The following is a 26,823-nucleotide window of genomic DNA, read 5'->3' on the forward strand; positions in this document are numbered from 1 at the left end:
AATAGAAAGTATAATCTCTTGTGGTTGGGTTTAATAACCGCCAGACATCAACTAGATCAGAAGCTTTGCCCATTTTGTGCATAATGGAGGCTGATTTGCATTGACGCTGTGATGGGGTGCTACGATCCAATATGTTATCCATAACCTGATTAAAGTCACTCCCCATCAAAATCGGGTAGTCTCCCATATCTTTGAGTTTACACTTTAGTTGCCCAAAGAATGTGGGATCATCAATATTAGGGGCGTAAACATTAGCTAATATTACTTTATGGCCCTGAATCTCAGCGAGAAGTAACAAAACCCATCCAGCATCATCAATACTTTCCCTAATACATTTGAATTGCATTTGTTTGTGGACTAGAATTGCTACCCCCCTGCTATGACCATTCCAGCACGAGGCGGAGACATGACCAACCCAATCTCTGCAAAGCTTTCTAGATTCCTGAGTTAATAAGTGAGTCTCCTGCAGAAATGCTATATCACATCTTTTCGGCTTAATAAATGTTATGACTTTTTTCCTTTTGATAGGGTGGTTAAGACCTTGCACGTTCCATGTCATTAGTTTCAAGGTCCTTCCTTTATCAGCCTGCATCATTAGATTGGAGTAGGTCTAGCAACCGATGCATGTAGGGGATGTAACCTATCATTAGGAACCACCATCACTGAGCAACAAGCATCATGTACATGGGCAGGAAAAGAATTGGGAAAAAAAGAAAAAGAAAAAAGAAAACAATATGACAGGAAAAAAAGACGTGTATACATACTGATACATGGTGACCGTGAACTGTCGTCACCTGCAGGTGCTCAAAAAGCACCAAACCTAACACACAAAAAACTTGGTCCGTGACTTTGAACAGTCTAACAGCTCGCGAAGAGGGCAGTCATGCAGCTTTAATTATGTAGCTACAAATTAGTAAGGGCTACATCAGTACAAGAACTGTGTAACGGTCATAAGCAATAAATAGTCAAATATAACCAAAATACTTGAACAAGTTAGTTTTAAGTATCTCTCCACTCATCTAGTAATGTCTATCTGAGGCATATGTCTCCCCATTATGCCCTTATCAGCTCTGGGTTGGTCTATAGTGCTAATGGAAATGGTGGGACGGAGCGGAAGAAGACAAAACAAAACAAATGTATTTCTCCACCCCAAAAACAGGTGAAATAATAAGTGGGTGAGTAATAAAATAAAGGTACACCAGTAAGTTCAGGGAGTGACATACATTACAGATATGCTCCCCCTACTATAGCAACTCTAATGCCAACAGTATAGACAAATAACAATCTGAATCAGAGCACAACCAAAAATGATAGGTATAATAAAAGCCATAATGCCTCCATCCAAAATAGTAAATGAAATATCTCTTTCATATTCAGATGTGTTTAACAGTGTAAATGAGAGACGTGTACAGTTCAACTGGATGGTTCTAGGTAACTTAAGGGCAGAATATGAATATGCTTTCACGGGGGCAGAGAGCGAATGAATTCCAGTGCTTTTTTGGGGTCTGTGAACTCACGTCTACCGTCCACCGTCCTCAGGGAGAGCACAGCTGGATACATCATGGAGAACTTGATCCGACGCTCGTGAAGCAGGCATTTGCATTGATTAAAAGAAGCCTGTTTCTCGGTGACAAGTTTGGAGTAGTCAGGAAAGACCATGATGTGATGCTTGTCCCAGTGCACCTTTCCCATCTTCCGCGCAGCTTCAGCGATCCGTTCCCTGTCCTGGAATCTCAGGAAACGAGCAAGGATCGGTCTAGGGGGCTGGCCGTCAGGTCTGCATCTGGCAAGGGTCCGGTGCGTGCGGTCAATTTTGAGGTCCCCCTGAAAATCAATGTTCAGCATCTGTGGGATAACTTTGCGTAGAAACACGAGTGTGTCCGGGCCCTCGCATCCCTGCAGGAAACCAACAAAGCGCAGATTGTTCCGCCAGCTCCTATTTTCCAGGTCGTCCAGCTTCTGTCGCTAGATTTCCACCTCAGTTTGAGTGGCGGGAGGATTAGTTTCTAGCGCCTGATGAGCGTCTTCAAGGAAATCTATGCGAGACTCAACATTGTTCAGGCGTGTAGCAATGTCAGACAGCTTGGCCTCCACAGCCCGAGTTGCTGACTGAATGGCATTAAGCTTGCGCTCTTGAGACTCTGAGGTTTCTTTTAAAAGTGCATAGATGCTCGATATGTCCTTAACCATCTGGTTGGGGGGGGTAGCTCTGTCGCTGGGAGTTTTGGAGGGCAACGGCGAGTTGTTTATAGCCGCAGTGTTACCTGCTTTAGCTGTGTTACTAGCTTCGCCGGGTTTGCTAGCTGCCTCTTGGCTTCATGTTGCGGGCTTTTGCTGCTGGCCAGGCATCGTAACTCAACGAATGTAGTTTCAAAATACTCCAACGTAAAAATGTGTCACACACATGTCAAAATAAAGCAACGTGTAACCCTTCATTTAAATAAAATAAACTACTCAACTGCAGAGCCTCCGACTAAGCTGCCATCTCTGCTGCCTGCATCACGTGACTCCCCGATTTTGAAGACTTTTAACAAATTTTTTAATCGTTTGAAGTTGTAAATTCCTGTCTTGGACAACGGTGTTTTCTGGCATGGCAAGTTAAAAAAAAAAAAAAAAGCACACCAATACATTTTATAAATCATTTATTTCATATATATAAATCCTTTAAAAGGAAATTTTCACCAAAAAATAAATGGAATTAGTGTGTTGATAATTAATAATTTTAAGTTTTTTTGGTAGGACATGATTTGTCCCAATTCTCAAGAATGGGTGAAATATTTGTACATTAGTAATTAAATTTATACATATTTTTTTGTAATAAATTAATTAATTTAAGCAACAAAAAATTGGAGGAGCCACTTGGGAAAGAGCCAGCTCATTTCAGTGAGCCGAGTCATAAGAACCGGCTCTCTTAAAACAGCTGGAATTCCCATCACTAACGGGAGGTGCACGGTCCTTCCCACTTGAAGCCTCAATCACTCAGTCCCAACCGGGTTGACGGTCGCGCCCGTAGCGTACCTCCGTCCAACCCCCATCCATTGTTTTGTTTTGGAGTCGTGTATTTATGTAATTATAGTTATTGAAATAATTATCATCATCATCATCATCATCATCATCATTATTATTATCATTGTTGTTGTTATCTACGAATAATAATAAATAATCCCAAGGGCTACCACCAATCACATTGTGAAGTTTGCGGACGACACAACAGTGGTGGGCCTCATCAGGGATGACCACGACCTGGCTTACAGGGAGGAGGTCGAGCAGCTGGTGGGCTGGTGTAGAAAAAACAACTTGATCCTGAATGTGGACAAAACCAAAGAGATCATTGTCGACTTCAGGAAGAAGCAGCCCAGCCACGTTCCACTTCTCATCAACAACACGGCTGTGGAGGTGGTCAGCAGCACCAAGTTCCTGGGGGTGCACATCACAGACAACCTCACCTGGTCTGTGAACCCTCGGCACTGGTCAAGAAGGCACAGCAGCGTCTGCACTTCCTGCGAAGGATGAGGAGAGCCCTCCTGCCCCCGCCCATCCTCACTACATTCTACAGGAGCACCATAGAGAGCATCCTGACCAGCTGCATTTCCATGTGGAGGACAGCGGAGAAGATCATTGGGACTTCTCTCCCCTCCATTCAGGACATTGCTCCCAAGTGCTGCATGTCCCGAGCTGGAAATATTATCAGAGACTCCTCCCACCCTCACCATGGACTGTTTTCCGCGCTGGCCTCTGGAAAGAGGTTCTGCAGCTTTCAGTGCAGGACCACAAGGTTCTATAACAGCTTTTTCCCCCCTTGTCATCAGACTGCTTTCAGTAATTTGCACTTTTTAGTATGTTTCTGTTTTTGATATTTATTTCTTATTGTGGTATTTTTTGATATACTTTCATTTTAATTTCTATGCTGAGCCTCTGAAACAAAATTTTGTTCATTTGTTGCTCACAGAATGACAATAAAATCTGTCTAAGTCTAAGTCTCTAAGAAATGAAAATACATTTATTTATGCATTTTTTAACTAACTAAAATGATCTATGAAATGAAAAATAATAATTTGTGTGTAAGATGAAAAGAAATTAAATTGTTTTTAAGTATATAAATGAAAAAAGTGTGTGCCAAGGGCGACGTTTCGACCTGTAGTACTTCCTCAAGCCAAGGTACACTAAAAAGAAAACAAGTTAGCTGTTCTTGACTGGCTGACTGAGGTGCTTCTCTTCCTGTGGTCAGAGCAGAAGTGAGCTCTCTCTCCTACAAGCCTCCTTTTACACCCTCCCGATTTTGTGTCCCTTAAGCTTTAGTGGTTTCTTCTTAGATTGTCCTTTTCACTTCATTTGTCCCTCCCCCTTTCCTCCAATGTTATAATCTCCATATGAATTTAGATAAATGTAGAGTCTTTAAGGTATGTATGAATTGTTGTTAACTTTTTTAGGTAAGTATGATTTATTATTTTAGGGTTTGGGCAGGGGAACTGAGCCCGCGCCCCAAAAGGCACGGGAGGTGTGTAGCTCTAGTGTCCGCCAGACACACTATTAAAGCCACTGGACCAGTTCTAGGTTCTGATGGAGTGGGGCGACAGGTTAAAATTAGACCAGAGACCAGGTTCTTTAAAATTAAAGCCAGTACTTTACTTAAAGTAAACAAGAACAATAAACATAACAGTGTTCAGACAGTGTCTAAGGTATCCTGCAGGTATGGTTTAGGGTGTAACACTTCAGTAGGGTGTAACACTTCAGTTCAAGTTCAATAAAGTTTAAGTTCAGTTCAGTTATTTTTCCAACTCAGTTCAGTTCAAAAGAAATATCTCCAACACTCCTACCTCTCCGGCAGCGAGTTTACCAGTAATCCATCCGGCAAATCCTCATTGAAGCGATGAATATGAAGGTGAAGATGAAGATGTCTTTTACGAACGAAGTCTGTGGGTTTGGCTCGCCATCTTGTGTCCCACGGCTGCGTGCGTATGTGTGGTCTCCCGCACCTAGGAAGAGTGTCTCTCTTTGGTCAAACTTCATTCAGGAGCAAGCAAAAAAACCTGACCTGTACAACAGGCCATAAACAAAATAAATTACTCTGTCCATGCAAATGAAATAACCTTTTACAGCGAGTTTAAATCATAATGTTACTGTTACGTGGTGTAACCGGGCCCCACACAGTGACATGGGTACTTTTCCTCCTGCCGCTGGGCCGTATAACTCCTCTTTTTACATGAAATAAAACTCTTTGGTTGATAAACCGCAGACTATTAGCCGCTAAACAGTTTAGTTTGACTTTTCTCCGCACATTTTTTAGCTAAGGCTATTAGCGCTTTGCTAGCGACCAGTCACTCACTCAAGTGCAAACAGTACAAGGAAGCATAAAACGAGCTGAAACTCACCAAAACCGCTGTGGCTTATTCAGACATGGTCCTCATGAAACACCAAGTAGATGGGTATTATTTTCCAGGCGTTAAAGCAACTGTCTTTGTAACTATTTCACTCGTTAATTTCTCTGCTTCTCTTCGCTTCTCCTCTGCTCTTGGCTCTGCTGCTCAGCTCTGCCAGGAGCATGCGTAAACACAGGGCAACGAGTGCCTTAAAGGGGAAGCGTCATCACATTTCTTAAAGGCATTTTTTTAATCATTTCCATTAAATTATTGCCAAATCTGTGTTAAGTGGCTCTTAATGAAATGTATGCATTTTAATCCAAAAACACATTTATGCTTCTTAACAAAATAACCATATTTATGCTTTTAAAATAAATATTTATGTTGTATCTATTTTCCTTCTCTGGGCTGTGGACCATCTTGGATTACACTGTAATACTGTGGAGGTAAGTGAAGACCAGTCGTGTTCTACAAAGTGTTTTACCAAAAGAGTCTGTGCGTTTTTCTTTTTAGAAATATTACATCTGTGTTGGATGAACAAGGACCCTGTCCCCCACTTCCAAAGGCAGAGCAGTCACTTTAGCATCCCAGCGCCATTTGTTCAACAGCTGCCTTTTCTCAGCATTTCTTGAAGCTAGCTCATATGCATGTCTCAGTCTTTTCTTCAGGTCACGCACATATTGTGAGTGCATTTTGGGGTTGTGGCCTTGAGGGCTGATGCCCAAACATAGGTCAATGGGAAGACGCGGCTCTCTGCCGAACATGAGAAGAAAAGGAGCTTCCCCAGTCACATAATTTCTTGTACAATTATACGCGTGTACTAGGGGCCTAACATATTTCCTCCATTCCTCCTTCTTTTTCTCCTCCAGAGTTCCCAAGAGATCAAGCGTTCTGTTGAATCGTTCTACCGGATTCCCTCTCGGGTGGTAGGGTGTTGTGCGAGACTTGGAGATTCCAGCATGCCTACAAAGCTCTGCTACAACTTCTGACTCAAAACAGGTTCTCCCATAACACTGTGGCAGCAGTTTTGGATGTCTGGTCTCTTGTTGGATATGCCTGTGCATATTTTGTATAGTGATCAGTTATGACCAGTACGTTTCTAGTGTCTCTTGAGTCAGGTTCTATTGACAGAAAATCTATACAAATCAACTCGAGGGGACCACTGACTTTGATGTTAACCAGTTTTGATGCCTTTTGCACTCTAGCTTTCCGTCTAACACATCTATCACAGCTTTTACATTTTGTCTCAATGTACCTAGCCATTATCGGCCAATAGAATCTAGCTCTGGCTAGTTCCGAAATTCTTTCAATGTCCATATGCCCCACTTCATCATGAACACCTTGTGACTACTAGGTATGACAAGTTGATGAAAAGCTTCACCTCTTTGGTTGAGAACCCTGCGGCACAACACGCCATCCATCAAGGGTAGTTTTGATCGCTCTCGTAAGAGTAGGGCTACCTCCGGCTTCTCAGCTCTCATATCCATTGTCTCAGTGTCGATCCCACTTTCAAACATGTGAATAATTTGTGCTAGGGCAGCATCCTCTCTGCAAACAATGAGTGAGTGCAATCAAAGTAAGACACTAAGCATTTTTTACAGACAGCATACAGTACCTGTACCAAAGACAATGCTGGTGCCTACCTGAGACATGTAGCAAACGCTGTTCAAGTTGCATACACCTCCACTTGAAGTAAAATGAACGGTCATCTCCGAATCCGGCACTGACCCTGTCATCTTTGGAGGGGGCGAGGGCTCCTGTTGTTACGGGGAAGTATTTGATGAAAGCTTCCCATTGGTCCTCAGGTGGGACTTTCACAGATGGAGAACTGCAAGAAAAGAAAAGTACATGTCGCCATCAGGTAGTTGTGATGTCGGACTGGCACCAATGAATGTCTTTAATATGGATCCATCCAAAGGATATGTGTCGAATCACAAACATGCTGTAATCCACCTGGCATTTTGGCTGAAGAGCTGCCTGATGTTGGATGCAAGGCCACTATTACTATTCCAGCTGATTTATATAACCTACAAATACTTGCAGCACACTTAACCCTACTGCAGCAGTCTTCATCCATCACAATATTTAAACATTCCACCAAAGAATCCCGTATATAAATTCTTGATAGGAATGGCAGTGTTAGCTCTCTGAACAAGTTGGAAACTCTGTTGAAGGTGCCCAGCATTGTCATATCCATCAACGGGCAATACTGGATAATGGGTGACAGTACGCGCAAAGGCAAATTAGGGCTAGCAATGAAGGGAGTGTCAGGGTCAGCATGAAAGATATGTTTTGGCACTGTAGGACATGCAGAAGGAACAATATCAGGGTCAGTGTGACGGACGGCGTTGGGGTCACCATGTGGGACATCACTGGGGTCACCATAAGGGACATCACATGAGTCACCATGAAAGACATCACTGGAATCACCATGAGGGTCATTGTTGGGGTCAGAGTGATGGTCAGAGTCAGGGTTTGAATGGTGGTCAGAGTCAGGGACAGCATCAGAGCCAGTATTATAAAGAAGCACCCTCTGCTTCAAAGGTCCTTGATGTACCTCTAAGTGTTGCTGGTTGATGGCAGATGGCAGACTGAAAAGGTAGAGCAGAGAAAACTTGCTTCATGATAAGGTGTATGCCCGCCAATACCTGGCTTGGCCCGACCAATCCGCCTATCCCAGACTTTTGGCTCTTTATACTACAAAAATGGCTGAAAACATTTTGTGTTGACACACGAAAAATATAAATAATATAGGTGATGGAGCCTAGCCGCTAGCTAAAGCATACAACATTATCCCAACAAACATCTTAATACACAGAATATTTAAACAGATAAGGTGGATGGCTTGGTTTAACAAAGATATTAATTGAACTTTAAAAGGTCACAAATAGTGCTGCTTACCCGCAATAGTCACAGTAGAAGTGAGCACAGCATTCTCAAAGGCCCAAAATAACTCTCATGGGTGCCACCTAGTGGCTCAACTTTATACATCAATAAAATGTCAGAATGCAATTACTATTAAATACTTGGTTTCACTAATTTAGTTTACTAATGCACTGAAGCCCATGCCTTTTGCTTTACTTGCAGCTTTATCTGAGAGGTAAAATGATGATAATGCAACACTTTTCTCACTACATGAGCTATTATTACATTATGAGCTGTTATTACATTATGAGCGGTATCAATAAGGCTCTTAATGTAATAAGTTATTACATTATTACATTATGCGCAAAGCCCTTATTACATTATACGTCCGTGATTTCATTACATTATGAGCCAATTATTACATTATGAACTTTTATTACATTTAAATTATTACATTATGAGCCGTTATTACATTATTAGCCATTATTACATTATGAGTTGCTACAGCACCGAAACTGGCAATGTTTACCTTTGATCTCTGGAGGACGTCCCCGCGGCCTGGCATGTACCAGACAGCAGATTTCCCTGATTTTCTTACAGCTGTGTCGTAGAAGAGAGGGGGAAAAGGAAAACAGAGAGAGGGAGAGAAAAGGAAGTTTTAAGTCAGAGTTGTTGATGTTCAATGGTTGCAATATGCCTTGTCTGACGTGAAATTGCCTCAACCCGGTTTAAGAAATGTAAAGTACACTCACTGATTCCAGAGGTGGTCCAAGTTGGACCTGGCATCGGCCACGGGACGATGCCAGGGCTGCTTTTTCTTACCAACGAAAAAGCAGCCCTTGTCACCCTGCGCTTGAGCTTGCCTCTTCAGGCAGAGCGGCCTGATGCCCGTGAAGTAGGCATCAAACCACTGTCGGTGGGAAAGGAAATGCCAAGCTGGTTTTTCAAGTCTGCCATCTTGTGGAAATGTTTTTTTGACTTTAATGTTAAAATAAAAACACTCAACTCACCCTATCCTCTTCTGCACTGATTACCACTGTGTCTTTCCTTGAACTGGAGCAACACCCCAGCACCGACGCCCACGCCCAAAATGCCTGTCGTTCCAGTCAGTCACCTGTGATGGGGGATTATTTTTGTAGGCAAGGACACAAACAACTTTCAATGTACGGGAGTCAAAGTTGCAGGGAAACTGAGCCAACATAAGAATAAGCGCACGCTTACCTTGAAATCCACAGCTGTGTGTTCCGATTTCCGGTGCGTAATCATCAGGGTCGCCATGCAGAAGTACCGGTAAATCGTCATGTGCTTCTCCGATAACTGCTCGCTACTTTGCAGCTTACGGCAAGCTTCCTCGATCCATTCTGTGGCCTCCTCCAGCAGACCCCGGTGCTCAGACCAGGACTCCTCCTTCCTCTGAGAGCTGACATGCATCACAGGTTCATATAGGAAATGTAGATTTGACACATCAAAAAAGAGTCAGCTTAAATGTCAAATAAATCATAAGCATAACCAACCTCCCCTCTGCAACCTGCGGTGTCTCCTCTTCTTCACTGAGCACAAAGAGTCCTTTGCTCCTCATTCAACACAAGCCTATTCAACACACCTGGCTTGGCAGAAACTCACTTGATAGCTACTTTACTTCAATGGTCTCACAACAACTAACACAAAAAGTATCTAGACTAGATTAAATATTTCAACTAACTTTCTCCACAGAATGCCTAAACACCAAGTCTACAATTTCTCTTTACTCACCAGCAGCAGTTCAGCTTCCTTCACCTGGACAAAATGTATTTTCATGTGTTCGACCAGTGATTGGCAAGCCTTATCTGGAACCAAGGAGGACAAAGTCTCGTATTCCCAGCATCTGCCAACCCTGGTCCACTCTCTCTGCGACTCTTTTGCCCTTTTGACTTCAGCTTCCCGTTCCTCTTGAGTGTTGTCCTTCATGCAGGATCTTTTGAGGTGGACAGGCAGTGTGTCACACCCCTTTTTGCACTGGAGGAGGATAATGTGGAGATGGACAGAGGCAACAGTGAGGGTGGTGCCATAGAGGGGTCAAAGGTCAGTTGTATGGTAAATGGCATAAGAAGTCATAAAAATGTCGTAGTTTAGTATACTCGGTTAAAAAACATAAAAATCTTTGAGTCTAAATCTAAATCGAACGATAGAAACATCAAAGTATAGTGAGTTAAAATATCATATAGAAAAAAAGTGTCAGTAGAATGCCAGTACGTTATCGTGTAATCACAGATGTTGAATCAGACTCACATTAGACTGGTCTGATACTGACTTAGGTCTATGTGAGACTAGAATAACCATCTGTTACTTAGTATGAGCCAGTACAAACCAGTAGGTAACCAGACTGGGACTGTGTCATCTTCAGGTGAGTAGAGACTCTGATGAGGAGTGGACTCACCCGAGCTCCGGTGACACGACACCTTCTGGCCAAAAACTCTGACATCGTAGCTGCACTCAACACCATCCAGTATGCCAAACAGCCCTGGCCACACCAGCCCTGATGACTGTTCCTGACATCACCTATACTAAACCAATGGCGTAACCAGAGATCATTTATACTATTTCCTGCAATCTTAGATCAGTTAGCTGAATACTTTTGTCATTAATCAGTAATTTAACTCATTAACCAACACTAACTCATTGTTTGTACTTCTTTAGTATCGTTATTAGTCACTGACATTTTTCTGTTTTGTGTAAATTTGAACAATAAAAACATGAAGAACTGAACCGTCTGGATCTTTCCTAAACTCAAGTTTAAACTGATTCACAAACATGTGTTACTGATCTGTTATAAAATCATCAGGTCAATAAACAAAACAATAAACTGACAGTTTCCTCTGATCTGCTCATTATTTTACATCACACAGAGATTAAACAGTTCACAGAAAATTAACCCAAAGGGGATTTATTATTGAAATAGAACCTTGAACATATTATTATATATTATATATATTACATATTCATATTTGAAAAAGTTATTTTACAGTCTTTTTTACAAGAGACTAACCAATTAATTTCAGAACAGGTAAAGAGTTTCAGTCAGTATTAAACTGTCCTGTTAATTTTTCTTAGTGACCCAATAGTTAAAAACCAAATAAACAGTTTTACCTCCCAGGTGGTTTAAGATAGTGTGTACGTGATAAAAGTGGTTTATGTGCATGCCATAAAATAGTAATTAAAAATTGTTATTCTGTTGAAGCAAGAGATCTATAGAATGCTTAAACAGTTTTTTGACCAACAGAAGGACAAGATTGCTGTGAAAGTCCCTCCTGGTGTAAGGGCACTCCAGTTTAACAAATGTGAACATCACAGCTAGAGCTATATGAACTAGAATATATTTTTGATATTTTCTTATTTGTATTTGTTTTTCAGATGCCGCAGCCAAACAGGCAGCCGTTTCCTCATCCTCTGTGGCACATCAATGTACTTCAGTTCAACCTCCTGAACTTCCTGTTCTCCCCTCTTTTGATGATGTCACTGTGTCACAAAACCGTGCTGACGGTGAGGAGAAAAAGACATGGATCAGGAAAGGTTGTTCTCAACAGGAGTCTGGCTTGTGGCTCCACCCTGATGGCTGGCCGGTCTGCCCCCGCTCTCTCCTTCATGTTTTACCCTGCGTTGCACACGGGCCTACACATGTAGGTAAAGCAGGTAATACCATAACCATTTGCCGCTGCATTCAGGTCCTTTTGTAAATATGCAGATTGATTTTGTACATATGCCTAGTTGCCAAGGGTAGAAATACTTGCTTGTAATCACTGATATGTTTTCCAAATGGGAGGAAGCGTATCCATCAAGAAAAGAAGAAAAGAAGATGCATGAACAGTTGTAGAATGTTTGATAAAAGAGCTTATCCCGCATTTATAGGTAACTATGAGACTAAATAGTGATAGGGGCCCTGCTTTTGTTGCAAAAATTAGTCTTGCATCAATACTGGGGATCCAGTGGAGATTGCATGTTCCCTATCACCCACAGAGCTCAGGTCAAGTGGAGAGAATGAACTCCACCATTAACAAAGACTATGATGAAAACAGGGCTAAAATGGCCTGATGCCCTTCCGCTAGTGCTGTATGCTATTCGCAGCACGTCAAACTCCACAACGGGACTTAGCCCCCATGAATTTTTTTTTTTTTTTTTTTTTTTGAGGATTTAGCTCTTTATTTCTCGCTTTGTCAGTACAGCATGAAACACATGAACACAGATGCCTACAAATACTTACATCCCTGACAAATATAGCTCTTATTCTTTTTGTTTTTTAGAACTTACTCTCCACACATACACGCAAAAAAAACAAAAAACAAAAACAGACGAAAAAGAACAAAAAAAACAGAAGGTTTACACAGTCAAAGTACCAGGGGGGATCAAACACAGCAGTACGCCGACAGCACATCAAGATCTAGGAATGCATCTTGAAACCTCAGTCCATGCCAGACCACAGAGACCACTCCGGAGAGCCCGGGCCCCATCGTCTCCAATATGTTCTAGAAAGGGGTCCCAGATTTGAAAAACCGTTTATCATTAAGCCAGAAGCTTATAGCTTCTAGGGGGAGAAATTCCATAATACTCCGGATCCAGTGTGAGACTGTGGGGGCAGAGTCTGAAATCCACTGTAGAAGAATACATCTCCTTGCATTAAACAGCAGCACCTTAAGCAGGTTCAAAGCTGCTGGTTGTACTCCCAGGATACAGGAAATAGGTTCCAGGGCTAGTTTCCTCTTGAAAATAATATCAATTTCTTTACACACTTTGATCCAAAAGTCATTAATAAGAGGGCATTCAAAAATACAGTGGAAATATGAACCTTCGGTAATTTTACATTTATTACAGTATTTTGAAAGCAGAGGATTGAATTTGTTATGTTTCACAGGAGTAATTTGAAGCCTGTGTACAACCTTAAACTGACCAAACACGGTCCCACTCCTCATCTGAAATAGCCTCTCCAAAATCGGCTTCCCAAAGAGCCCTAACATGAGCCGTACATACGTTATTTGGGCTTGATAGGGCCCTATAAAACCTGGAAATAAGTTTTCTGGAGCCTGGGTTTTGGATGGCCTCCTCCACAGCCGAAAGAGAAAACCCATTAGGGTGTAGTTTAATAATAGAGGTAATAAAGCTACGTATTTGTAGGTATCTAAAATGATGGTTCTGTGGGAGATTATATTTGTCTCTCAGCTGCGCAAAAGACACCACAACATCATCTATCAACAAATCACCCACAGTCTCTATACCCTTACTGGACCACGAGGAGAAGGCGTGGTCTATCAAGCCAGGGCGGAAGTCTGGATTTAAGCGGATAGGTACAAAGCGAGAAATGAAGCCCTCCTGGCCCTCAAGTTTTCTTGCCAGTCTCCAGACCCTTATAGCATTCTGTAACAAAAAGTTGCCTTTTACATTAGGCTGTGTCCATTTCTTAGACACATATAAAATGTTACGGAGAGGAATAGGGGCCACTGGGGTAGCTTCTAGAGTGAGCCATGTAGAATCAGGGTCACCTCTGAACCAATGCCATAAATAACTACAAAGGCAAGCAATTTGGTAACGTTTAATATTCGGCACCGCCAGACCCCCTTCCTCGAAAGGGCGATGTAGGGTGGTGAGTTTCAGCCTAACACGTTTATTTCTCCAGAGAAAGGAAGATAGAGAGCTATTTAAAACTGAAAGTGATTTCCTTGTTAAAAGAACCGGGATCATTTGAAAGGGGTATTACAACCGAGGAAGTATGTTCATTTTGAAGAGGTTTACTCTCCCCAGAAGAGAACAGTCGAAGAGCCGTCCAGCGGGCTAAGTCTTCTTTAATCCTACGAATTAGGGGCACGAAGTTGGCTTTGTACAGGCCAGAGATGGAGGGAGTAATATGTATGCCCAAGTAGACAAAACCTGATGGGGACCAACGAAAAGGGACAGAGCAATTTGAAGACCATGACACATAAGGGGTCATTGGCATTGCCTCGGATTTAGAGTAATTAACCTTATAGCCTGAAATTTTTTTCGAAAGATCTAATTATCTCCACTGCTCTTACAATAGAAGCCTCAGGGTTACACAGATAGAGAAGGACGTCGTCCACGTAAAGCGAAATTTTGTGCTGCAGAGGACCCACCTGTATGCCAGTCACTAATGGATCAGTTCTAATGGCCTCTGCCAAGGGCTCCATGGCGAGAGCAAACAAAAGAGGGGAGATTGGACAGCCCTGTCTAGTGCCCCACCTCACTGTGAATGCAGGGGATCTCATGCCATTTGTAATAACCGAGGCACGAGGGGCAGCATATAGAAGCGATATCCATTTAATAAAATTATCACCAAAGTTAAATTTAGAGAGAACATATAACAGGTAAGGCCATTCAATCCTGTTGAAGGCCTTCTCTGCGTCAAGGGAAATCACAAGAGATTTGACTTTTGACTGTGTGCTATGTTGTATAAGATTTAGGAGTCTTCTTACATTACCCCCTTCTTATGACCTAGAATAAAACCAGTCTGGTCTAATGAAATAATATCTGGGAGGATACTTTCAAGCCTTCTGGCCAGTATTTTAGCAAGTAATTTTCGGTCCACATCCAGCAGAGCAATTGGCCTGTAGGAAGCACATTCATCCGCAGACTTGTTTTTTTTAAGGATTAATGAAATATTTGTGTCCATCATAGTATTAGGAAGAGCTCCAGATTCAGAGGAGTAAGACAGCATCTTGAGCAAGGGATCACTCAGCAGGTTCTGGAAAGCTTTATAGAATTCAGGAGTCAAACCGTCCGGCGCTGGGGTCTTGTTATTTTGTAAATTCTTGGCAGCCTGCATGACTTCCTCTTTTGTAATCGGCTTGTTCAGCAGCTCTTTTTGTGTATCAGAAGCTCGAGGAAGATTGATGGATGACAAAAATGTATTCATCAGGGTCTCCAAATTACTACCAGATTCAGAATTATATAAACCTTCATAGAATTCTGAAAATGAGTTGTTAATATTCTTGTTATCATAGACTTTTTTGCCTGATCTGTCTTTTATAACTGGGATGGCCTAGGAATCAGCCCTTGCCTTAACTAAATTTGCTAAGTATTTACTTGATTTGTTCTCGAATTCATGCATCCTTTGCTTCGCAAACAAAATGGATCTTTGAGCCTCTTTAGAGAGGAGAGTGTCCAGAGCTGCAGTAGTAACATCAATTTGAAGTCTCAAATCCTCTGACGGGTTGAGGTTAAACTCTCCCTGCAGATTACATGATTGTTGTTCAAGCTTCTGCTGTTCTGCCCTCTGTTTTTTCTTTACGCTTGCTGAGAATGATACAGTAAGACCACGGATAACAGCCTTAGCGGTTTCCCAAAGCAGACTAGGAGAAACACCAGGGGTGTCATTTTCAGTGATAAAATATTTGAACTGTTCAGTAAGATGCGATTTAAAATTAGGGTTTTTCAGAAGATGATTTGGGGACCGCCACTGTGCCTTGGGGCATTGTACTTTACTGGACATGACTAAAAATACTGGTGAGTGATCACTAATGATAATATTACCTATCGAACAGGAGCGCACATTCTGCAGTGCAGATTTAGGAGTAAAAAAATAATCAATTCTAGAGGATGAATTATGAACCTTAGAATAAAATGTATACTGCCTATCGGTGGGATGGAGAGTCCTCCACGTATCTATAAAATGGATGTCATTGCAGCAGCCAAGTAAAGACTGGCCCTGCCCTATATTAGATTGAACTTTTTTGCTAGATCTATCCAGCCGTGGATTTAGGTAACAGTTAAAGTCGCCAGCAATGAGAGAGGATTCAACAATCCAATCTGAGAACAAGGTACAATAAATCTGGCCGAAACCCCCGATATTATGTCAAGACTCTGTGGAGAAAACCTTCTGACCAAACAAAAAATAAGACATAAAAACAGTGAAAACAGTGTGGAGAAGAACAAAACCCCAGCCCACCCACCCTCTACACCCCAAACGCCTCCCCAAACGAAGCGTCTACTACACCTCACACGGTGTATCCTAACTGCACTAAACCAGTGCTCCAAACCTAACAATATATAACACCAAACGTCTAGAGAAAAAGAAAAGAAAACTTGTCATGGACATTATCTGTATACAGATTCAAAATGAAATACTTTCAGCACTCATCACACTTAATATAATATATTAAATTGAATTGAATTGAAATGGCGGCTTTAAATGGGAAAACACAGTTTTAAACAGTTGTGAAACAGATTTAAGCCACCCATATTGGATAGTCTGTGGGGCTGTCATGGGGAGAAACAAACCGTGAGCCCGTGAAGAGTCACCCGTTGTCGGTGGTGCCGTCAGCTCGACCCGCCGGGAGCGTTGGGGCGATGGTCTCCGCGTAAAATCTCTCTGCCTCGTCCGGAGCAGCGAAGCTGTATCTCCCGCCGTTGAAGGTCACCTGCAGCCGAGCCGGGAACAGCAGACCATATCGGATGTGGGCAGCCTGGATCTTCTGCTTGACATTGTTAAGGTTCCTGGGTGTGCACCTCTCTGAGGACCTCTCCTGGAGCAGGAACACCGCATCACTGGCCAGGAAAGCTCAGCAGCGCCTCTACTTCCTCCGCAGACTGAGAAGAGCCAGAGCACCAGTCCACATCATGACAACCTTCTACCGTGGAACCACCGAGAGCATCCTGACCAGCTGCATCACTGTGTGGTACGGCAGCTGCACTGCATCCTGCAAGAAGACCCTGCAGCGCATAGTAAGAGCAGCTGAGAGGATCATCGGTGCCTCCCTCCCCTCCCTCCAGGACACTTACAGCACACGTCTGGCCCGCAAAGCACTCAGCACTGCGGGCGACCCCACCCACCCCAACCACCAACTCTTCAGTCTCCTGCCTTCCGGGAGGAGGATGAGGAGCCTCCGAGCGAGAACCAGCAGACTGAGAGACAGTTTCATTCATCAGGCCATCAGGATGCTGAACTCCCTCCCAGCGCTGCCCCCCCTTCCTTCTCCTTCTCCGCCCGCTGCCCCCACTAACTATGGACATTGTTGACCCCGCCCCCCCCCCCCCCCCCATGGCACCAGCCACTTTTACAACTCAAAAACACTTTAAAATCTATTTGCACTGTGTAAGAATGTTTACAATTTCATTGTCATAGACCAGTTTACACCATTTTATACTGTCATATTTATATCAAACTGCCATATTTATATCTATATTTATATCCAATCCCAATACTGACATACCTATTCCACACTATTTATATCTCCGGACTTTATATTCCCGAATGTCTCTTAGCTGTACATATTTTATTTTTATTTTTATTTTTAGATCTATATTTCTATTTTATTTTATATTCTTATATTTCTTATTTCTGTCTGGACAGAGGGAAACACAATTTCAATTCTCTGTATGTCTTGTACATATTGCAGTTTTGACAATAAAGTCGACTTTGAACTTTGAACTTTAAAAGATGCCCTCCGTTTAGCGACTTCAGTAGTAAAGTCCAGGAAGATATGCACTGATTTTCCACGAAATGTGAGCGGGCCTTTCTCCCTGGCCAGCTGGAGGATTTGCTGCTTTACTCCGAAATGGTACACCTTCAAGATCATTGGTCTGGGAGGAGTGTTGGAGCCCGCGCCGGGCGCGAAGCGAGGCGGTGCGCCCCGTCCACCATCTCCGGTCCCTCGGGAATATCCATGCCCAGCGTCTCAGCGAAGAAGTCGGTCATGAATGTCGTGACTCTAGGCCCCTCCATGTCCTCCGGGATACCAACCACGCGTAAATTCTGGCGGCGGCTCCTTGACTCGAGGTCCTTGGTTTTCGTCATTAGCAGCTTGTTGCACTTCTCCAAAGTCTCACACTTCGCCTCCAGTGTAGTAATCCTGTCATCACAATCCTGTAGCGAGGTTTCCACCACTGTCATACGTACCCCGAATGACTCTATAACAGACTGCAGAGTGCTCATCGAAGAGCGGGTTTCACTGCGGAAAGTTTCAATAAGTTTGATAACGGCTGACAGGCACAGGTCCCCCTCCTCCTCCTCGTCGCCATGCTTGGGTGACGGCGGATGGTTAGCCTTCTCGCTAACGTGCCGAGGTTGAGCTCGATTTGAGCGGTCTAGGCGAGAGTTAGCTTTCCCAGCCATACCTGAATGTTTCATACATCGTCATAAAATAAAAAACAACCGAAGTAGTCCAGTAAAATGACGTTTGGTGTGCTATTAATGATTAAATATACAGGAGCTGGCAAAGACGTGTCTACACAGTGGCCATGTTGACACGCCCCCGCCCCAATGAAATCTTGATGGGCATAGCGATGACCATTGGAGTCAGTGCACCTCTGACCCCGCATCAAGTCACCCTATTATGGATGGATGATTACATGTGTAGCTGGGTCAATGTTTACTTTGTTTTATTCATCTGATCATTCATTATTCATCATTATTATTGTCATTATTTATTTATTTTCCTAATTAATTATGGTGAACATTCTCAAAACCTGGTCAATGCTAATATTATCTAAAAAAAAAAAAAAAGTTCAAATTTCCTGCATTGTTTTATATCAGTTCTATTTCTAAGTTCCGGGTTCACCTGTAGCAAGGGGGAGCCTTATTGGGGTAACACACATAGGGGTACGTGGGTGACGTCGGACCAAACTCCCGGCAAAAATATGGCTGCTCTTGTTGTGGAGGCAGCCTGTTCCTACCCGCAACTGTGTGTTTCCTGACTCTGCCCTGTGCTGCCTTTGCAGAATAAATGAACAAACTCCGATCCCTGGTGTTGTCATCCTTCAGCCTATAAGCAACCATTTCACAACTGCTACATAAGACTGGTGCCGTGACCCGGATCCATTGGTCAGCCGCCACCGATTGCTGTACCTGTGGATCCTGTTAGTTGCTGAAGTGTTTGCTAAGACTGTTTAACACAGGCATTCAGAAAAAAAATCAATAACTAACCAAGGAGTCATATTGATACAAGTTGCATTTTCTGTGATATCTGTAAAACTTATTTCTGAGGGGTTTTTTCCCATTATTGTATATGTGCATTAAATTTGTGTGATATGGCAGGCAGAGGTCAGAATACCTTTAATGTATCTACGCCAGCTTTTGATAGGAACAGGGGTTTATTCAACACAGATAGGGTAGTTCGTAGTAAGTCTACAGTGTTAATTAATGAAGAGCCCTTAGATTCAGATGATTTCACTGACACCCCTCCACTTGAGCCCTTGTTTTCCACACCTGCTGCTAACACTGAGAACACAGTCCAACAGCTACGTGATCTCATTGGTGAGTTGGGGAGCCAGATAGGTGAATCAATAGCCAGTCGTCTACTAGCCAGTCAGTCCCCATTCACCTCACAGCAGTCCCCTGCAGCTAGTTCAGCAAGGGTTGAAGCACAAGAAACGACCATTGACCTTTCCAAGGTGAGCCTGGTCGTCAGATCAGATGTGAAGGAACCTCCCATGTATCGTGGCGATGGAGATGAAAAATATTCCATTCAGGAGTGGATTGATATGATGGAGGTGTATTTGCACAAGAAACAGTTCTCGACCCACGAACATAGAGATGAGATTCTGAGTCATCTTCTTGGCAAAGCTAAAAGTATTGTCAAAGTAGGACTGAAGAGCAGTTCGTCATCTGACACAGTTGTTAATCCTGAGACAATCTACAGCATACTGAGAGGTTATTTCAGTGAAACCCCTGGGTCTTGTTTACCATTGGCTAACTTTTATGCCACACAGCCAGCGGCAAAAGAAACACCAGTAGATTATTGGGTTAGGCTAAATACAGCTGCTGAGGCAGCAGACAGACACCTGAAGTGCCAAGGGAGCAAAATGGACAATATGGATGCAGAAATAGCTATGATGTTCATTAGAAACTGTCCTGACCCCAGTCTTGCTTGTGTTTTCAAGTGAAGGCCCATAAGTAACTGGTCTCTCACAAAGGAGCAGGAGGTCATCGATGAACATCAAAGAGAGTGTCAAGTTAAAAGACCAAATGTAACCACGGCCAAAGCACACGTTCTGCAGGTAACTACAGCTACAGCATCCATTAGCTCCCCTGAACCCGACACTGATTTTGCCCAAGTGAACACGGCCAAATGCACCCAAACTAACCCAACCAAGTCAAATGAAGCAGCTGCTTCAGAATCAGGTGCTCTGGAACGTGTGTTGAGTATGCTAGAGAGAGTGTTAGAACATACCAACCAGTCTGCCCCTGCTGCTGGACCTCAGTTCATCCCATCAGCTCAGTTTGCCTCATGCAGAGTTTGTGGTAACAGCTCCCACTCAACACGAACACACCTCATGAGAGAACGGAGATGTTTGAGCTGCTTAGGACTAGGACATAGATGAAAAGATTGCCCCCAGGTCACTGCTACTCAGCAAGGCAACAACTCACCTGATCAGGGAAACTAAATCACTCACGCATGGGAGGGGACAGTGTGAGTGACATTGATGAGACCCTCAATCCCAGTGAAGATATGCAGTCAGTGTATGCAGAAAGCCTAAAATCTGCTCCACCTGGTGCCATTGTATTGTTCCAGAACATAACCCAGCTCAATAAATCTGACAGCCTATTCTATGCCAGTGCACAGGTGGATGATAAACTGTCATTACAAGCTCTGCTAGACACGGGCTCCATGGCTTGCACCATTAGTGAAGAGGCTGAACAGATGCTTAAGAATGTTGGTTCAGTATCAGAGACCAACTCTGCCCATCCTGATGTTGTGCTTGTTGGCTGTGGTGGAACCCAAGTCAGGCCCAAATCCATTCACAACCTGAAGATGGAAGTGTATGGTTGTACATTTATTGTACCTGTTTTAGTGGTTTCGGGGCAGAAAGATCAGTTGATTTTGGGCACAAATGTCATTAAATATCTCTTGAAGCAGTTTAAACAGTCTCCCCATTTCTGGCAGGTTCTGAGCAAACCTCAGTCTACAAACGCACCTGAGATAATGCAGTTTCTTAACATGTTGTCTGGCATCAACAGATGGAAAGGTGACACTATGCCAGATTTTATCGGGTCTGTCAAGCTGGTGCAAGCAGTAACTCTTCTCCCAAAGCAAGAGCACCTGGTTTGGGGTAAGTTACCTGGAGTCTCACCCCTCTCTGAAGGCAGCGCTGTTCTGGTACGGCAGAGGTTCTTTTGGGCTGATATGGAGCGTGATGTCAGAGAGTACGTCAAGACTTGCAAGCGTTGTGTTGTCAGTAAGACCTTGGAACCTGAAGGAAGAGCCAAGCTTGAAAGTATTAAGACCACAAGCCCCTTGGAACTAGTCTGTCTGGATTTCTGGTCTGCAGAGGATGCTAAAGGAAGGAGTGTGGATGTATTAGTGGCAACAGTCCACTTCACTAAAATGGCCCACGCCTTCAAGTGCAAGAGCACCTGGTTTGGGGTAAGTTACCTGGAGTCTCACCCTTCTCTGAAGGCAGCGCTGTTCTGGTTGAGCCATCGAAGAACAAATCCACAAGAAAAACATAATCGTCTGTCAATCTGTTGCTTCTATAAATGGTGAGAGATGGATCCCAGTCAGAATCTTGAACACGTCTGACAAGGCTGTCACATTAAAGTGCCACACCAAGGTAGCAGATGTGTCCTCCTGCATTGCTATTGAGGATCTGGATGTGGCCTCTGAGCAAACATCAACTGCAGAGGTCAGAATGCAGAACCAGACAGTATGTGGTGAATCAGCCCACAGCTCAGATCCTCCACCATGTCCCAACTTTCGTGACAGTTTGTGTAATCTGGGATTGGATGATCTGGATATTGATTCATGTGAGGGGACAGACCACTGGAAGTCACAACTGTTGCAACTGATACAAAAGTATGAGGACATTTTCTCAAGGAGCAAGCTTGATTGTGGGATGGCTAACGATTTGGTCCATCGCATCCATTTGTCCGACCAGCGACTGTTCAGACTCCCGTACCGGCGTGTTCCACCAGGGGAATATCACAAGCTCCGACAGGTTCTCACGGAGATGGAGGAACGTGAGATCATTCGCAAGTCCAACAGCGTGTGGGCTTCCCCATTAGTGCTTGTATGGAAGAGGAACGGGGATCTCAGGATCTGCGTGGATTATCGCTGGTTGAATGCACGCACAATCAAGGATGCACATCCCTTGCCCCATCAATCTGTCTGTCTGGCAGCTCTGGGAGGTAATGCCATTTTCAGTGCAATGGATCTCACATCTGGCTTTTATAACATTGCCATGGCAGAAGAGGACAAAAAACTCACAACCTTCACAACACCTATGGGGCTTTATGAGTTTAATAGACTCCCACAGGGGTTATGCAACAGCCCTGCAAGCTTTATGAGACTAATGATGGGCATATTTGGAGATGAGAACTTTCTAACTCTACTCTGTTACCTGGATGATGTGCTTGTGTATGCTCCCAACGAAGCTGAAGCTCTCAGGGGGCTTGAAACAGTTTTCAGCAGACTTCGTGTTCATGGACTAAAGCTGGCCCCTAAACCTACTGAGGAGGAGCGTGAAATTCTTGGGTCATATTGTGGATGAAAACAGTGTGTCGACCGACCCAGATAAGGTCAAGGCAATCGCCTCCATGTCTGAGTCTGATCTTATGATGGAAGATGGCGCTACACCGTCCCAAAGAAAGATCAAGTCATTCTTGGGTATGATCATCATCAGCAGTTCATTCCTGATTGTTCCCGCATAGCCAAACCTGTTTGCAGTGACTGCAGCACCAAAAGGAAAGAGAGGGAATGCAAGAGGCGCTGCTGCGTTCAGGAAACTGCACCCCAGTGACTGGAGAGAGGAGCACCACAACTCATTTGAACGTCTGAAAGCTGCACTTCTGGAGTCTGTCGTACTGGCACACCCTGATTTCAACCAACCATTCATTCTTTGTACTGATGCCTCCCAGGATGGCTTAGGCGCTGTGTTATCTCAGCTCCAGGATGGCGACAGCAAGACACGTCCTATTGCCTTTGCCAGCAAAGCACTGACCCACGCTCAGTGCAACTATCCTGCGCACCGCCTAGAGTTCTTGGCATTGAAGTGGTCCGTCTGCGACAAATTTAGCTATTGGCTGAAAGGGCACACCTTTACTGTTTGGACAGACAATAATCCACTGATTATCCTCACAAAACCCAAACTCGATGCGTGTGAGCAAAGGTGGGTAGCCAAGTTACCGCCATATAATTTCAGCATCAAATACATACCTGGTAGCAAGAACATCGTCGCTGATGCTCTGAGTAGGCAGCCATTCGTTCAAACCCGTGTCAGCCAAAGGCTCATAAAGGAGCCATATGCCGAGCTTTTGGAGGAGTCTCAACAAGTTCGAGAGGGTGTTGTTCAAGAAGTGTTCAGGGCTGACGCCAACCACCAGAGCGTCGAACACCCACTTTCACTAGAGAGTTTCGAATGCTGCTCTATGACTGATGTTGAGGTGTCTGCAGTGTTGGCAGGACATGTTGAGTGGGATCAGGGGTCCAAACAAAGGGTGGTCGCTTGTCTTGCGCAGGATCTGGAGCAACTCATCCCACCAGGCGAAAGCACCCTGCCTGTCTTCTCACTCCAGGAGCTCCAGGATCAACAGAGAAATGATGCCACACTGTCGCAGGTCATTCCGTTTGTCACCCGTGCAAGGCGGTCTTCAAGGAGAGAGCGAGCCGGATTGTCAATAAGGGTGCTTAAAACTTTGAAACAGTGGCATAGGTTGAAAATGCTTGATGGTATCTTATACCGAGTGTGTAAGGATACAGTAACTAGGAGGAAGTGCCATCAGTACATGGTACCCACCTCTTTGGTCAGCGGTGTTCTGCGAGGCGTTCACGATGATGCTGGCCATCAAGGTCAGAGCAGGACTTTGTATCTGGTACGGCAGAGGTTCTTTTGGGCTGATATGGAGCGTGATGTCAGAGAGTACGTCAAGACTTGCAAGCGTTGTGTTGTCAGTAAGACCTTGGAACCTGAAGGAAGAGCCAAGCTTGAAAGTATTAAGACCACAAGCCCCTTGGAACTAGTCTGTCTGGATTTCTGGTCTGCAGAGGATGCTAAAGGAAGGAGTGTGGATGTATTCGTGGCAACAGTCCACTTCACTAAAATGGCCCACGCCTTCAAGTGCTCTGACCAGTCAGCAAAGCATGTTGCACGTCAGTTGTGGGATAAGTACTTTTGTGTCTATGGATTCCCTCAAAGGATCCATTCAGACCAGGGTGCAAATTTTGAAAGCCAGTTGATTCAGGAGCTGTTGCAGGTTGCCGGTGTAAAAAAGTCAAGGACAACCCCTTACCATCCCATGGGGAACGGCCACACTGAGAGATTCAACCGAACCTTGGGGAATATGATCCGGACTTTACCCCCCAGAGATAAACAAAGATGGCCGCAGATGCTACAAATGCTGACCTTTGCATATAACTGTACAGCTCATGAGTCGACTGGCTATGCTCCCTTTTACCTGATGTATGGACGCATTCCCAGACTGTCAGTAGATGTGATCTTCTGCAATGTGGAGAGAGATAATGACATCACTATGACAGTTATGTCAAAAGGATGAGAGATGACCTCAAGGAAGCCCTCGCACTGGCCCAGGTCAATGCCAATCCCAGCCAACAACGACAGGCAGACCTGTATAACAAAGGGGTTAAGGGCACAGATATTGAAGAAGGGGATCAGGTTCTCTTGGCAGATAAGGGTGGACGCGGACGCAGGAAGTTGGCTGACAGGTAGGAGTCTACACTCTACACAGTTGTTTCCAAAGACTTAAGGTGCCATACTTACCACATTAAAAATCTCACCACCAGTCAAGAGAGGGTTGTCCACAGAAATATGCTGTTGCAAGCTAACTTCTTACCAGTGGAAGTGGAGCATGAAGTTGAGTCAACCTTTGACAGTGGCTCAGAAACAAGTAAAGAACACAGGAGACTCCTGTTGACTGAGTCCGAGGTTGACCGGTCAGATCGCACTGCCAGTTGGGTAGCTGAGTCTGCTGCTCCTGAAGGCCCCCCAGAAACTGAGCCTGTGCCCTTTGATTCCCCTCAACGGCCCCTTGGTAATCCTGTATCACCCTCTCGGGTGTCACAGATAAGCGACGGTGTCAGCACTGAGACTGACGGGGAGAGCGTCAGTGCTGCGTCAGATCTTCCCATTGAAACAGACATGGACAGCAGCAGTAAAGCAAGCAGCAATGTGGCAGAGACTAGGCGAAATAGTGTACAATCAGGATCAGGCGATGGTCAACCAAAGAGTCAAACAGCCAAGGGAGTAACTACTAAACTAGCCTTAAAACCTGATGGACTGCCACCAAGTGACTCAGTGGGCCATATTAGGACAAGAGTAGGCAGGATTATAAGGCCAGTTAACCGACTGATACAGAACATGACACAGAAAAACACACAGCCAAATGGCATAGTTTCATAGTTTGTTATGTCTCAGGGACAATTCTAAGTTCAACATTAATGTGCTTTTTTTGTGTAAACATACAGTTTGGGTTATAGTTATCTAGTCAGCTACAGGGGATTGTGTATAAGGCACTTTCCTAAGCAAGAGTACATTAAAGAAGTCTGGCCAGCTTCTTCATGTTACTTTCCCTGCTAGTTGGGAGACATTCATGTTGCGTGTAGTAATGTATATTTGAGAGTGATAACTGACTATGTTGAGATTACCCTTAAGCCAGCTATTATCCTGTACTGGAGCTGTTTTTTAGGAGTTCAGGGGGGAGTATGTAGCTGGGTCAATGATTACTTTGTTTTATTCATCTGATCATTCATTATTGTCATTATTTATTTATTTTCCTAATTAATTATGGTGAACATTCTCAAAACCTGGTCAATGCTAATATTATCTAAAAAAAAAAAAAGTTAGAATTTCCTGCATTGTTTTATATCAGTTCTATTTCTAAGTTCCGGGTTCACCTGTAGCAAGGGGGAGCCTTATTGGGGTATCACACAAAGGGGTACATGGGTGACGTCGGACCAAACTCCCGGCAAAAATATGACTGTTCCTACCTGCAACTGTGTGTTTCCTGACTCTGCCCTGTGCTTCCTTTGCAGAATGTAGGAGATACACTAATAATAAATGTAATTTATTAATCACTGGTGATTAATAAAGCACTCGTAAATGGGGCACCACCTCCGTTGTTCGTCTATTTGAATAATCCGGAGGTAATTAATCAAATTCGACTGGACAAGTTTAACTTGTATCAATTCTAATCAATTTCAGATCAATTTATTCAATCTCATAAATGAAGTAGTGACTTCTACACAGATCCATCGGTTCTCCACATTAAAAACAAACCTGCACAGACAATGACATACGGTTAAATATGTTTATTGACTAAATAATTCAGATTAAATAAATGAAATGGCAATTTAAATGAATAACAACAGGTAACAGGAAATATGGAATAACTAAGTAATGGGTTATTAGTGGAATATGGGCTGATGGTGAGATCACGAGTTAGGTTGAAGCATTTAAATATTACGGGAGTAATTTTAATACTACCAAAATCCTAACCGACTTTCTCTTAAACTAAAAGATATGAATCAGAGCCATAGACACCATCTCATGTATCATGTGTGAATCCAGCTGTGATGAGCGATGGAAAGCCTACTTTCTTAGCAGAGTGGTTGAGTCCGCGGCGGCGGGTTCCCTCAGGTGATTTACGACTCTAGCTGGCAGTCCCGGT

At 43.7% G+C, this 26,823-nt stretch overlaps 1 long non-coding RNA gene across 1 annotated transcript; it reads right to left on the reverse strand.

The window, feature by feature from the left end:
• Positions 1–4,745: 4,745 nt before the first annotated feature.
• Positions 4,746–7,224, reverse strand: LOC140992356 (uncharacterized). The gene is made up of 3 exons (XR_012178027.1): positions 7,004–7,224; positions 6,742–6,908; positions 4,746–4,976 (listed from the first exon to the last, which is right to left on the reverse strand). It is a non-coding gene; the product is annotated as an uncharacterized lncRNA (long non-coding RNA).
• Between the last annotated feature and the right edge of the window lie 19,599 nt (positions 7,225–26,823).

The sequence above is a fragment of the Pagrus major genome, chromosome 24 (genome assembly GCF_040436345.1).
Source record: "Pagrus major chromosome 24, Pma_NU_1.0".
Classification (NCBI taxonomy): domain Eukaryota; kingdom Metazoa; phylum Chordata; class Actinopteri; order Spariformes; family Sparidae; genus Pagrus; species Pagrus major.